This window comes from Meleagris gallopavo, chromosome 3 (genome assembly GCF_905368555.1).
Source record: "Meleagris gallopavo chromosome 3, MGAL_WU_HG_1.1, whole genome shotgun sequence".
Lineage (NCBI taxonomy): Eukaryota > Metazoa > Chordata > Aves > Galliformes > Phasianidae > Meleagris > Meleagris gallopavo.
In genome coordinates this window covers 71,881,157-71,896,914 of record NC_139406.1, presented here as the reverse complement: position 1 = coordinate 71,896,914, position 15,758 = coordinate 71,881,157, and the positions used below count along the sequence as shown (strand labels likewise).

Sequence of the window (15,758 nt, the reverse complement as noted above, 5' to 3'; positions counted from 1 at the left end):
TCTAAGAAGGGCTGTTTATTTTGATTCAGTCTAAATGATCTTTCAAGGATATTTATGTCATGAAGCACATCAGTTCTCCACCAGCAATAATAATAATAATAATAAAAAAATAAATAATAAATAAATAAATAAAATAATCTTAAACTACTTTAGTTTCTCAGTGCATTTAAGTTTATTAAGCTGACCTGATTTTTTAATTAATTTATTTTTTTAATCAGATCAACATTAGCCTGTTTTCTCAACAAAAGCATTTTCCACCATGAAAGTTTTTAGCAGGTTGCCTATGCTCTCTTGCCTCCAGACTTCCCTTGACCACACTGCTCTCCCAGCAACAGGAAAAGCCCTTCTCTAGAAAGGCCTTGTGGTGACCCACAGGAGCTAACATACCACAGGGCCAGGCACAAGGCCATGTATCTAAAGATAAAGTGGTGAACATCAGCCTGCAACATCCAAGATACAGCACCCTCCTTGTCATCCAGAGATGTAGACGAATGTTAAATCAGGAGGTCTGGGCACTTCAGCAGTCAAAAATGTGTCTGTCTGGAACAGGAAAAATGAAAAGTGATGACTGAAAACATCAAAATGTTTCTCTCTTTTCAAGTACTTATGTGAACAAAGGGCAGAGTTTCCAGCCTCTCATCCTGGATGCCCCAGGCTCAATCTTCGATCATGTTTGTCAGGCGAATCATTTTTGTGTTCCATATGCTGGTTCCTTTGAGTACATCTCATCCCTCCCTGAGAGAAAAGCTCTGATTTTCCTGGCTTCAGACTACTCCTTGGATTGAAGTAACCTTTGCAACTGTCAGCCTTATCCTGCAAGGTCCCTTTGGTCTGAATGGTACGTTCATGTAAGCTTCTATAAAAAAACTTCTTAACACTACATCACAGCTTATTGTTTTAGAACAGAAGATTAAAAGGTTGTGAAAGTGGCATGCTTACTGTAGATTGTAGCAGGCAAGCAATGTTATCTAGATGTTTACCATCCTTCATCAGAGAGCTTGAGTGGCATTTCTTTATTAATTTCCCCAGCAAGCCCCTTGCTATTAATCCTGTTCCACGTCTCTTTAAGAAATTTTTTGACTCTGTTTCCTGGAGTTTCGATTCTCTTCCATATCCTGCCTGGGACACATCCTGCCCCAGTGGGCAGAATTTGCTAAATTCAACAGCTGCACAGATGTACAGCATCAAAGCAGATGGCATTTGCAGCAATCCTAAATGCGATTGTATTCCTCCTTGCCTATGGACAGTCAGCACCTCCTAGGACCAAACACATTTTCATACTGTAAATCCGTCACAGTATTTAAAGACACTTATAAACATATGGAATTCATAAATTACTCAAGAGCACTCCAGCATCCTTCAAGATTCTTTTCTGAAGCTAAATATTCTACAGAAATGCAAACTATTATTATTATCTTGCGACCAATAGCAGTTAGAAGTAGTGAAGAGATCACTGCCACTTTCTCTGCACTGTACTATCCTAGTATGTGCTTGAAGTCCCTTGGACATTTACAGTTCTGAATAACCCATTGCTTAAAAACATATTTGTATGAGCAAAGAAATTGAAATTAGAACAGATTGAGCAAAGTAATGTTAATAATCTTAAAAATAGTGATATAACTAAGTTAGAACAAGCAAAACACTTTCTCTCTGTTTCCATCAGATTTAAAATAAGGGTAGTTTGAAGAAAATGAGTCAGCTGTTGTTAACCAACAATATATGCACACTGTTTTCCATTGGAATTTCTGGGGCAAAGTGTACTGATACAAGTACAGGAACAGCTGGATGCACTTTGAAGAAACAATAAAAAAAAAGAAGGCAGCTTCAGGGGGCGTTTTGATATAAAAGGAATTTGTCTGAGATGGTTATGGTCCATTAGATTAATGTCTGAGCAAAAGACAGTTGAAGTCGAAGTCTCCCTCACAGCTTTGTTGGACTTTGGATGAGGCCATAAAGCAAATTACAAAGCAAGCTGAACGCCATCCTTAGCTATTGCAGGTGTTACTCTTCCAGATACAAATTACTGGCAAATAACATATACTGAAGGACCTTAAGTATTTCTAGCAGATGACACTGATCTAAGGCACTGAAAAAAGACTTGCTTTTGATTATTGAGTATTTGATGAATTTTCAATACATTGTGGTTACCCTGACCTGCAGTTTTCTGCAACCACTGGAAGTTTGTTCCACTGCTACACTTGGACCATATGGTCAAAGGTCTCTCTTGTGGTGAAAAATGTAATGTTAGACAGTTTTCTGTCTGGGATTATTGCATAAGTCTGTTCACTAATTCACTCTTTTCCACAGACACATGTTATGGGTTTGGAGAACAGCATGCTGAAAAGAAGTAAGGGGAGAGGTGAGATAGGGCCAGTAGAGTCCAATGGAGCAGAGTGCACGTTTCTTCAAGATGCAAAGCTCTTCCAACTTTCCCTGTTCCAGAAGGCAGAGTGGTCCCAAGGCAGCATAACATTGGCTTTTCTCCTTTCCCTCTCTCAGCAGCCATTTCTTCCACAGAGCTTGTCCAGCCAGAGGAGAAAATACAAAGTTTGTTTTGACCAAGGATAATTTTATCTTCTTTCTGGAATGCTGTCTCAGCTAGAAAGTGACTCAGAAATGTGAATAGTTGAGGGAGTCTATGGATTTTCATTTAGGTGAAAAATGAGACATTGATCCCTTTTCAGCCCACTAGAAACATTGTGGAATAGAAGCTTTTTATTTTTATTTAATTCTTAATGACTGAATCATAATTATAATAACTCACCCAATACTGTATGGCAGTATGTAATTTCAATTCATCTTTACTTTCCAAGACTCTGATTCAGCATTATAAAATACAGCCTGCAATGTGCCTTGCATTTTCCTTATCAGCATCACTAGGAGTGCTGTCACTCCAAAGTAGACAATGAGATCATGGCCCCATTCCAAGAAATTTTGACAGAGCTGGTTTTCATGGGACAAATTAGTGGGTATCACCCAACTTCTGCTCAGGTGTCATGCTTTCAGGAACTTCAGCATTCCTTAGAAGGCTGATGCACATCCTAAATGACAATACATAAGCTGCATAGGTATTACATTTTGTGTCAGAAAGCAATAGGATCACCTGAAGCCCTGCCTGGAGGCCACATAATGACATCTTGGAAGCATGGAGGGGAGTGGAGGGGAGAGGAGAGAGAGGAGTTCCTCTAGTGACTACAGGCTGGTCAGCCTCACTTTCATTCCTTAAATGTGAAAGAGCAAATAACACTGGAAATCATTTCTAAACATAGAAAGGACAAAAATGTGATTGAGAATCATGAACATGGTGTCATCAACATTTACAAAGAGGAAATCATACCTGATCAGTCTTTTATGCTCTGATTATTATTATTAATCTGGTTATTATCCCATGGGATGAGAATAGAACAGCTATAGAATCACAGAATGACTCAGTTGGAAGGGACCTTAAAGATTGACTAGTTACAGTCACTCTGCAGTGGACAAGGTTGCCAACCACTAGATCAAGCTGTCTGAGTCCAACCTGGCCTTGAATGCCTCCAAATGGGGCATCCACCACTTCTTTGGGAAACCTGTTCCAGTGTCTTACCACTCTCTGATTAAAAGATTTCTCCTCGTATCTAATCTAAATCTTCCCTCTTTTGGCTTAAAGCCATTCCCCCTTGTCCTATCTTTATAAGACCATGTAAAAAGTCAGTCTCTGTCCTGCTTATGAGATCCCTTCAGGTACTGGTAGGGAACAGTGATATCTCCCAGGAGCCTCCTCTTCTGCAAGCTAAGCAAGCCCAACTCCCTCAAACTTTCTTCATAGGAAAGGTTTTCCAGCCAGCCCTCTGATCATCTTTGTGGCTTTCCTCTGAACCCACTCCAACAGCTTCACATCCCTCCTGTGTTGGAGGCCCCAGGCCTGGACACAACACTCCAAATGGGGCCTCACAATGGCAGAGCAGAGACGAACAATCACTTCCCTCATTCTACTGCCTCCTCTCTTTTAATGTAGCCCAGAGTATTGCTGGCCTTCTGGGCTGCAAGAGCACACTGCTGGCTCATGTCCAAGTTTTCATCCATTGGGTACCCCCATGTCTTTCTCCACAAGTCTGCCCTCAATGAGTTCTTCCCTCAGTTTGCACACATATCATGCCCTGACCCTAGTGCAACAACTTGTCCTTGTTGAACCTCATTAGGTTCATGTAGGCCCACTTTTCAAGTCTTTTCAGGTCCCGAACCTCCCTTTTGTGTCAGCTACACCGCTCAGCTGAGCAAATGTGCTGAGTGCACTCAATCCCCATCATCTGTGTCATTGATAAAGATGCTGAAGAGCACTGGTCCCAAGATGGACCCCTAAAATTATACTTTATAACTAATGGGAACTTCTCTTTCTCTCTCCAGCCTGCACCACTGCCTCCTGTCAAGGCCAGTGCTTTTCTTATCCACAAAAGCCCCAAAACAGGTACTATATGAAACACTAAAGGATTTCCCACACCGGGAGTCGAACCCGGGCTGCCTGGGTGAAAACCAGAAATCCTAACCGCTAGACCATGTGGGAACACAATAGCTAGTTCTTATCTTGGCTTAAGCAAGGTTTTCAACACTGTCTCCTGTAATATCCTCACAGAAAAGCTGAAAAAGTATGAGCTGGATATCAATGAGGTGAATGGTCTGAGAGGTAAACAGAAACTGGCTGAACTGTTGAGTTCCAAGGACTGTGTTCCTTGCTATGACAGAGGCAAGTCAATGATGGTATACTCCAGGGTTTGATAATGAGTCCAGATCTGTTTGACATCTTTATTAATGACCTGACCAGTGTGGCAGAGTACACTCCCAGCAAATCTGCAGATGATGCAAAACCGAGAAGACTAGCTGCTACACTATACTGCTGTTTCTTAAGACCTTGACAGAAAAAGAGAAATGGCCCAACAGGTACCCCACCAACTTCAAGAAGGGGAAAAGCAAAGTGCTTCACTCAGGGAGGAATAAACTGCACGCACCTGGACAAGGTGGATGGCAGCTTTGGGGCTACTGCTGGACAAGGTTAACATGAGCCAGCAATGTCCCTTTTTGACAAAGAATGCCAATGGTCTCCTGGAAACACATCCCTTCCAACACCTTCCTCCCAGCAGGTTGAGGGAGGCAGATCTTACCCATCTGCTCAGCACCGGTGAGGCCACACCTGGAGTGCTGTATCTAGTTCTGGGATCCCCAGTAGAAAAGAGATTTGGACATACTGCAGAGAGTCTAATGAAGAGACACAAAAATGATTATTGGATTGGAGCACATCTCTCCTACAAGGAAAGGCTGAGAGCACTGGGACTCTTCACTCTGGAAGAGGGAAGGTTGGACGTACAAATGCCTGATGGAAGGTATGAAGAATATGAAAGCAGACTTCCCCACAGTATCCATTTACAAGACAAGAAAAACAGACATAAACTAAAATACAGGATATTCTGTTCAAACTTAGGAAAAACTGCTTTACTGTGAGTGCAGTTGAACACTGGCACAGGTTGCCCAGAGAGGTTATGAAGTCTCCAGTTTAAGAGATGTTCAAAACTGATTAGACATAGTCCTGAGATACCTGCTGTGGTTAACATGTGGTTAGCATGGGGTTGAACCAGGTGATTTCCAGAGATGCCTGCCAGCTTCAGCTGTTCTGTTATTCTGTGGTTCTGTAGTTTGGTCACATACAGCTGAACCAGGAGGTACCAGGATAGCTTTCACATTCTTCACACAGGAGTGCAGTCCAAGCTACAGCCTCACCTTTCAAGATCTTGTCCCTCACAGCCAAGACACTGGCAGAAAAGAGTCAAATACAGTGGAATCTTCCCAATATCTTGAGAATGTGCATTGGTTTGATGACAGAACTACTGGGGGCTACAATCTGATTTTGTATTAAAACTCCCTGTTCAAACTGAAATGAAGAAATGGCAGTCAGCCTGAAGGGGCAACACTGTCAGAAATTCCGTTTTTCTGTGAAATTTACCTACAAACAGGGGCTGAAAAACTGGATAAGTTGGAGGCAGGGAGGAATGCACAGCTGGGAGGAGAAAGGGAGAAGGAGATGATGAGTTTTATTTTAAACATATGTATTAATCATGGCACAGAAGAGAAATAAGGGTGGGAAACTGCAGCTGGGAGGGGGAGGGCAGACAGAGGCACTGATGATTATTGTAAATATAATTATTAAATCATTGCTCCAAGCGGGGAACCAGGGTGGGAATATGCAGCTGGAAGGTGGAGGGCAAGGGGAAAGCAGCAATTTTATATTCAGAGTTAGTACTGAGCATGGCTTGGGAGGGGACCAGGGGTACAGCCTTGCAGCTGGAGGTGGGAGTGCCACAGGAGAACACTGGTTCCTAGACCTGTCACGTTAAAATATGCGCATCTTGCCTCCGAGAAACTGTGGTGCAAAAGCTGTGCAAGGCTTGCAGGACAGGAGAGCTTTTATTTTAAAGGAGTGAGGGCGAAATCTTGTTCACCTGCTGGGTTTTTGCTAAGCTCTTGCAGCTCTATTACAAAATTACTCCATAAACTTTTACAATTGGCCTCACGCCAGCTAAATGTCATTATTAATACTGCTATAGAAAGTGCCAACAGAGCTGAAATACTCGTGGGGAGACGCTGCAAAAGACATACAAAACTCCAGACTTCTGAACAGTCAGAAGAAGGAAAGGGAGAAGGGGGAGGAAGAAAATTGCCATGTGGACCATGTATGAATTAATGGGGTTTATGAAAGAACAAAGTTCAGTCATCAAGACTGGCCACTGCCAGCATGTTTTCATGTTGCCCAAAGTAATTGCATCCACTCTGGTTCACAGAAATAGGATGCAGGATATGTTTAAGGCAGAGAAAGATAGTATTGTGTGTTTTAGGTATTCTACAATGGTTAAGTATGATAATGCAACAAGCAAACTATGAAGAGAACAAAATCCTCTCTAGTGCTGCATGCTTTCACCCTCCAAAGCTGTCACTGGGAGCAGAAGGTACTTAGAAACCCACGGGATCTGGCTCTCAGCTGTGTCATCACCTCTCACTGTCTTTCAGTCTGGCACAATCTGTTGGAAAAGTGATTATGAAGACCCTCTTTGATTTGGGCCTCCAACACCTGTGGCAATACTGCTGAAAATTTCAGAGCTGAAAAGAAAAAATTAAGAAACCTTTTAGTAAGAAATATATACAAACCATCACATCACAACACACCAGGAGTGTCATTCAGCTCTTGATTTTGAACTTATAAGGGACAACACAAAGTAATAAACTCCACAGCCACGTTTCTTGGGCATTGATTACCTGTGTCAGAGAAGGCCTCAAGTTGGAGATTTAGAACTGGATTGGGAGAAATAATCACCAAATTTGGAATAATCTGCCCTGAGGTTGGTCTGAGACTTGGTGCAGTTCATAGGTAATGGAAAAAATCAGGACTATAAAAGCTTGTACAGGCTCCTCAACCTGTTTTAAATTCTTCCCTGGATAATTCTGAGGGAAGCTGAATGTCAGTCAAAGAAGTCACATTAAAGTATACATTTTTAGATCTTTTTAGTACTGAAAATTTGTCACATTCTCATCTTCAGGTTGTAGGGATATTCTCTGGCTTAACCATTTTCCTGAGTAGGATTGCTTTATTGAATCAGGGCCACAGAAAACATCTGTCTCTGCAGCACAAGGAATGCTCTTCACGAAGCTCATCATCAGGAACTCCTTCATGAATGAAGCATTAAAGCAATATTTTCTCTTTTTTTTTCTTTCTGCTATCAGTTCAAGAGAAAGCACCATGAATAGAAAGGGAACCTGTGTCATTGCCTTGTAACTAATCACAGTGGCAGTCTTTTGTGCCCTTTGCACAGCAAAGCACTGATAATAATAGAATCGGTCATTAGAAAGGAAAACATCATCTTGCCATTTTCCTGCCAATTAAAGATTGTTTCCTGTCCTTTCTACTGCCTTATCTAGATCAAATTTTAAAGTCTCAAAGATTCAGCAATTCACCTTTTACTGGAAAAAAAAAACAAAACTGCAAAGAGCTCAAATCTAGAAGCTTAGTTTAGATGCTCCCTTTCTTAGCTCTATTTACATTCAGCCTTTCTCCTTCCTATTCAGTGGCTTGAAGAGATGCTCTTATAATCTTAAAGTACACCATTTCACTATTTTGTATCTGAAACTAAATGTTAGAAAAACTTATAAATATTTTTATATATTTAAATATAATCTAAACATATACCCACATATTATATAAACTTATAAATTAATATACATATATGATTTTACGAACAAAGTGAACTACTTATATCATTGGTCTCTGCATATTGACAATTAGAACTCTACAATTTAGTTCAGTCAAGGTTTACACTTGTCTTTCCCCAAAGATTTCAATGAAGTGAATACATTCATATGAAGAAACTTGATTCTAGAAGTTAACAAATTAGTAGACATCATTGCGCTTAATTTTAATATATTTTATTCATATATTCAGAAATTAATTTATCATAGAATTGTAGAATTGTTTGAGTTGAAAGGGACCCTTAAAGGTCATCTAATCCAACTCCCCTGCAAAGAGCAGGGATACCTACAGCTACATCAGGTTGTCTTTGGTAAATCCATAAAGAAGTCTCTATGATCTTCAGCTGGGAAATTCTCAAGTCTTCTAAGTTGTATGCTTTCATTGTGCACTCAGTCTCAGTTACATTGCAATGTATTTGTCTGTGCATCTTTGAGATGCACTTAAGGTAAGACTAAGGAAAGATGTCCAGTGCCCTTAAGACACACATAACAGGACTGACTAACTCAGACTTATTTGTCTTGTACTATGGTGGAAGATTAGAATATAAGCTTCCACTGAGCTCAGGCACTGTATCTAACCTAAAGCATGTGGCTTTTTGTTCATTTGTTAGTTTTGCTTTTTTTTTTTTTTTTTTTTTTTTTTTTGGGTGGGGGAATTTAGGCACATCAGATAAATATTTCTCTAGTCTTGGTAAGACAATAGATAAGATTCTTCTCTGGTTCACAGTAAGCATATAAGGGTGTAATAGTAATGACATCGGTGAAATCTTTCTTGATTTGCCAGGTGTGAGCAGAAGAAGAATCAGATCATCTTTTATTTCTTTTTTGCAGTTCTCCTATCCAGCCAGACAGGTGTGCCGGCCACGTTATGTTACCATATGTCAGGAGAAACAGTTTTTAAAGCAGTTAATACTATACTTGGGAAAACCCTATGTAGCATATGCCATTTAATATACACACATATTATCCATACAATTACACAATTGGGTAAAATATACAAAATCAAGTTGTATTTAGATGATTTTTGGTCATAAGCCAATGCAAATATTATTCTCCCAAGATTCCAGGGAGAGATTAAGTGTAGAGCTGTGACTCGTGCAATGTTCGCCAACTGCTGACTAATTGAACGCCCATCATTATTGCATTCATATATACAATGAGGGTGAAAATTCAGAGAAGAACCACACCGCACAGCATACTTCGAATAGCAATGGTCATTTTGAAGCACATTATCATATATTTTTCCAGTGTTAATTTCACCCAGTTGTTTTAGGGTCTTGGGGGACTTAGAGCATCATACCGTGGAGAACAAAGTACCAAACCTGTATCGTATAAATGAGAAAGCAGAGACAAATGTATGTGTACAGGCTGTACAACATGTTCAAAATTCTGTCTTGAATAAATGTGAAAATGGGAGAAAACTACACTGTACTGCTTTTTATGCATACTATCTCTCGGCAAACATTTTATAAGACAAGACTCTGGGAATGCTGTACATTATCACTGGGGAAAATAATTACAGCAACCACAACGTGTATAAAGACAGAGAGACATGTTGGAAAAACATTTCCTATAATTGTACTGTGACAAAACGTGCAGTTAAATTTTATACACGTGGTGAAAATTACACCACAATTAATGGCATTCCTTAAACATAATTCATTCTTAATGTTTTTTAGTAGGTTAGAAAAAAGTGAGCTGACAGTATTGTGTTATCATATAATTAGACAACAATTCAACAATTTTCAACAAATGTCATAAGCCAGGCAGTGCTGGTGCTTGGCAGAAGGTTACCTATGTTTGTGATGCTTCAAAGAGTAGTGTTCAAGATACCATTCCCCCATCGCATTTAAATTTGGAGGCAAAACATTCTACAATTTAATTGAATACTTTTTTGCTGAAAAGTATGTTTCCATTTAGGGAAATGGAGTTTGATTTCCTCTCTTTGCCACATTTAGCATCCTGTGGCAGGCAGGCAGTGTGTTGTGTATTTATTTAATTCTAACCAGTGGGTTACTTTGATAGCAGTTTGTGCTTTCAGTGAAATCTCTACAAGCAGGGCATTTTCCATTGCTGCATGAAAGGCAAGCTGTGTTATTTTCCAGTTCCTTCAAATCTGGAAGATAGCCAGGGGCAGTCAGACACATGCAGTGTGTTGTCACCTAGGTGAGTTCTAACCTGTATCTCAGCACTGCATTGATGGTTGCCATTCCGAAGGACTTGAACTTAAGAGAATATGAGTGCCCCAGTCACTGTAATCTCCTCCACCACTTAAAGACCTACTGATACGCACAGGCATTAAATGCCTCTTCCATTTCCCAGTCACACACAGCATGGCTAATTACTCCCGGGAAACTTAAACTCCCACTTCAATTTCGACAGGACTGCACTTAATTTCTGTTCAAATTTCTTCTACAGCAACAGTGTTTGCTGCAAAGCATAGCAAAGCACAGGGCTCCAAGCAACTTTCTGGGCCATTAAGTCAATTCTCCTGTTACTGCAAACAAACACAATGTACAATTTTTTTCATACACTATTCAAGCTACAACATAAAAGTAGTTGTTGGGTTTTAGCCTCTGTTACTCAACTGGAGAATATTCCAAAGTGCACTTGCTCTGACAGTGAAGAACTGTCTTCTCATTTCCAGTTTAAACTTGTTTCTTCTCTGTTTATACCCACTATACATGTGAAAATACCTTTAGTTTAAATGGCTCTTTTTTTTCCTGCTGCTTTCCCTTCTTTTCCTCCTCTTATTTTCATTTTGCCAGAGTAAGCAAGTCAGTCTTTTCTATTATCCTCTTATCATTATATTAGTGACAAAGACACTTCTTTTGAACCTCATTGATTCCCCATCTTCATCTGTTAGACTTGCAAGTCGCCTTTCTTAACCGTGAATGGGCAGACTAACACACAATGCTAGAGGTCTAGCCACAAACCTGTATGAAGATATCATCATTTCTTTGACCTCACTGGCAGAAATTTCACTGCAAAATTCTGGGGCTACATTTGGCTTTTGATGGTTATATCACACTGATGGCTCTCAGTTCTTTGATCAGTAATTGAAAGAGGCTCTTTCACAACTTTTTTTTTACTAATGGATGAACTCAGATATTCTAGCATAACTTTTCATTAATTCAATTATTGTATTTTATCCATTCCTGTTTGGGTCTTCAGACTGCCATTTCCAAAACAAGTGGATTGGCAATGCTTCTAAATTCTATACATCAGTAAGTTCTATGTTTGCAAGAAGGCATTAAACAAGACCAGTATTGGTAATCATTCGGGTTTTATCCATTCCTTTTTCACAGACCCTGCTGCTGAGCACCATTATCCCCAATACCTAATTTACAATTCTTCTCCTGATTTGCCTTGTTATAACTAGCAGAGGCTGCTCATTCATTTCCAGAGCACGTTTTCCTGAAATCTCAGTAGATTATATTTACCACATTATTTTTGTCCAGAAAATCAGTTATTAAATAGAAATAGTACAGTATGATCTACTTTTGCTAAAACTATGATTTGTATTTTACTGTTTTTCATGTGCCTCTTTCAAAGCCTGCTGTAGACCTTTGTGTACTGTTAGGTCAGATTTACACGTACATGACTATCTGGATGCCCTTTCCCACACTTGAATACAGACATTTTCTCTGCTGCTCTCCTGGCCCGATGTGCCAACGTTCACTCAAACCAGATGATGACTGCACTTGCTAACAACCTTACAAGGCTCAATAGCACACCTTTCAGTCGCTTGTGATAGAGACACTTAGCCCAAAATTCCAAGTTGAATTTCTCAGTTCTTTTCCTCATTCCCACTGATCCTTTTGTCCCCATGGTCAGTACTGTCATCCTTGCTGAACACTGGTACTTGAAACACTTTGTCTCTAGGTTCACAGTATCTTTAGTCACTGTCCCAAGTTCCATTTCTGCTTACCTAAAGCAGACTAACTCTGCGGTTTCCCTTTACATTCCTTGCTAAGCCCGGTTCAGGTTGACATCAGACTCCCCTTAGTCACACCTTTCTGACTGTCCCATCAAAGCTTTCCTTAGAGCAGTCATTTTTCAGCTCCTGTAGGTTCCCTACTTATTCACCACAATCTTTCTGAGATAGCAATTTTTCCAGTCAGGTCTGAAACACCTGCCTTTATGACTGTTGCCATTGCTTGTTATACTTTTCTCAGCATCTTTGACCTGAAGCAGTTCCATGCCTTCTCCGCTTTTAAGACCCTGAACTCCTCAGCTCCAGCTGTCTTTCCTAGCAAGTTCTCCCAATTAATCAAAGTTTTCCCCAATGAAATCCTAAATCTTAACTAGAGAACTCTTTGGCTCAAGACCACTTATGTTGAACAGCCCCCATGTTCCATCCAAAAGCTGACTTTGTTAGTGGATGAAGTCCTTGCTGTGTGTAGTATGCAGAGCCAAATCCTGACACCTTTCTTCTGTCCTCTTTATTCTGGCATAAGTTTGCTAAAATCAATGGGAGTTTTATTTATATAAGAACTAAAGGAGTGAGCATATACTTTGTAGCCCCCTTTGAAAACCCTTAATATGAAAGGCACTACGCAAATACATTATTATTTTTACTTGCTTTTTATAAAGCACAAAATATTATTGGCCATTGAAAGTTTATGGAAACTTGATGCAATTGCAGTTGGCATTGACCTTTTCCCCAGCACAGGAGTCCCTAGGACAACACAGATGTCATGTGCAATGAAATTAATGTTGTGGGCACAGCTGTTTAGTAAAATAAAGTGAGATAAAAAGAAACAATTACCTAATCTGATATGGGATCTTTTCAAATTTTTTTTCTCTACGTTATGCTACAGTTTGCAACTTATTGACCCATCCAGTTCCAGACAGTTTTTTTTCCCTTTTGTAAAATCAGTTTTCACTTACATGGACTGCTGGGAAGCATTATTCCAAATGATGAAGTGTAGGAAGTAGAGCTGACAAGAACATTTTACATAGCTAACATGTACACCCAGACTTCTTTTCTGCAATTTACTTATAGGCTTAACTTGATTGTTCTCAGGTTAATATGCACAATTTGGAAAATTGAAATAACCTTCTATAATGTTCAAACACAATCCCATAAACTGAATCAGTTGTTAAAGTAAGCTTTACCTCAAGACCCCACAATGAGGTATCTATTACCAGGAGCTCTAAGCAAATGTTCTTTTAATTAGCTACATTTATCTTTAATCCCTGTTTTGACAGAAACTCTAACATAAACATACATTACAAATACAGAAAATCCAACTCAAAGTATGGTTAATTTTTATGTTTGACAGAGCCATTTGGAAAAAATAACTGTGACCTTTTTGGAGCCTGGAAAAAAAATATCTTAATGTGATGTCATTATAACACAGTTTCAGAAATCAAGAAGAAACAGTGGCATCTGTAGCTAAAGTACAATAACAATTCTTAAACTACTCCTTAAAAGAGGCAATAAAACCCTAAAAAGACCTTTGGGCCTTATGCTGAGGCAGCTGCAAAATCATGTTAAATAATTTTTGTAAGGACAACAGTAATTACAAAACCGATTAAAGTTTACCTACATTTCATTCCTAGAATGTCTGCAAAGAGGACCATGAAACCAGATGGTTACAGAGAACATGTGATGGATATATTCCATCAAGCATGTCCGTTACCTTGGAAACAACAGAAATAACATTATCTTTAGTGTCTATTTCTTCACAAAACTGTTCATTTAAGTGCTGCTGCCAATCTAAGCAAAATCCATATGAATACTTGAGTATCAGCTCAAAAAAACAGTTTGCCTCTCCCTGCCCTGCAATAAGTGTGCTGGACATTGCTGAGTGTTACAAGAAAGGTAGCAGAGCACATCTTCTCCTTGGTGTATGTCATATTCAGCTGATTTTCTACAACCTTTTTCGTTTCTCTATTCTTTCTTTCTTTTTTCTTTTTCTTTTTTTTCATTTTTGGAGAGAGACAATTAGATTTGGGTTAAATTTCTGAGCTATCATATTCAGAGAGTTCAGTTGCTATTTGAACAAAAATGAAACCAGATGATAAACAGTTCCTCCTTTCTCTCTTTCTGTATCGATAAAAAGAACCAGAGGCAGAACAGAAGAGAGACTTTGAAAAAAACATGAGACAGTGAAGAAGGCTTTCACAGGGAGTCTTAACCTTGCAAGTAAGCATGTGGATGAGAAAACAGTAAATCTGAAGTTAAATGAGGGAGTGTATAAGAATAGAGATGATAGACAGCACTGTCACCATACTAACTTGGGATATTCTACCTTCATCCTCTCTGCTGTGGATATTTCATCTCCAAGAAGATAAATGCTCCATCCTCTTTTACCATTTCTCCTTCTTCCTGTTCCATTGAAGTAATCAGGAAACATAGGCAGTGTTATATGTAACAAGCCATGCCATGCTCCAGAAGCCACAAAATGGCATACTTTCTGGCTTTCACTCATCTTAGAAATGTGTGGAACACATAGATTATCTGAAATGATTATATGAATCCAGTGACAGCAGCAAAGAGAGAGATTTCAAAAGGATCTCAACATCTGAACATAGACTCATAGATTGGTTTAGGTAAAAAGGATCTTTAAGATCACCTAGTTCCAACCCCCTGCTACAATCAGGGACACCTCTCTCTGGACCAGGTTTCTCAAAGTGCTATTCAGCCTGGCCTTGAATGCCTCTAGGGAGGGGACATCCAAATCTGTTTGGTAAAACTATATGTGAGGTAAAGCCTCAGCTTGTTCCTAGAAAAGTATATGGCAAAAACCCTATCAGTACCACTGTGCAGTGCTTGATCTAACACCCTCCCCCTCACAAAGTAGACTGGTCAGGCCCATCCCACGGCACATATACACAGGTTAAAGCATTTCAGCCACAAGATTGTCTCACCATATGTTCCCACACCAACAAGCTCAATGATGCATTATGCCACACAGTCACTAGATCAAGAGTCCTGGCCAAAACTTGTGAAAACATTCCTAAGATGACAAGAATCAGAATCCCATCTTTGCTCCATCCGATATTCACAACTATGGAAAAAAAGAAAATAAGATAATAAAAAAAAGAGCTTCTAACAAAAAATGGAGGAGTTGAACATGTCATACAGAGTCAGATCTGCAGCTTAAGAATTTCACACCTCACAAAGCTGGTGTGGAATATGCATCACAGTGATTTGTGAAGGGAAAACAAGAGAGGGCCGAGGTGCAGAGACACAGCAATACAGGCTGGGAATAAAGAACCAGGAGTATGGTAATGTGTGTTACAGCTTGCTATAAGAATATATCCCCATCTCTCACACCTTGTTGGCACTGGTGTATCAGAAATGTGTTTTATATAGGTGGCAGCTGGGACAGCCCCCTGAAGTTCATCTGCTCGCACAGGAGCATGAAGTCTGTGACAGGGGCACAAGAGCCACAGAAGGCTGAAATTTCCGCTGCTGGAAAGTTAAAGATATTCACGTCTGAGGGATATCACATTACCTTGGTTCTTTCCACTTTCAC

General features: G+C 39.7%; 1 long non-coding RNA gene and 1 other non-coding gene across 2 annotated transcripts in view; both read right to left on the bottom strand.

The window, feature by feature from the left end:
* LOC146544768 (uncharacterized) overlaps positions 1 to 15,758 on the bottom strand; it is a 190,098-nt gene that overhangs the window by 37,758 nt on the left and 136,582 nt on the right. The window lies entirely within an intron of this gene.
* Positions 4,472 to 4,543, bottom strand: TRNAE-UUC (transfer RNA glutamic acid (anticodon UUC)). Its single transcript has one exon. It is a non-coding gene; the product is annotated as a tRNA-Glu (tRNA).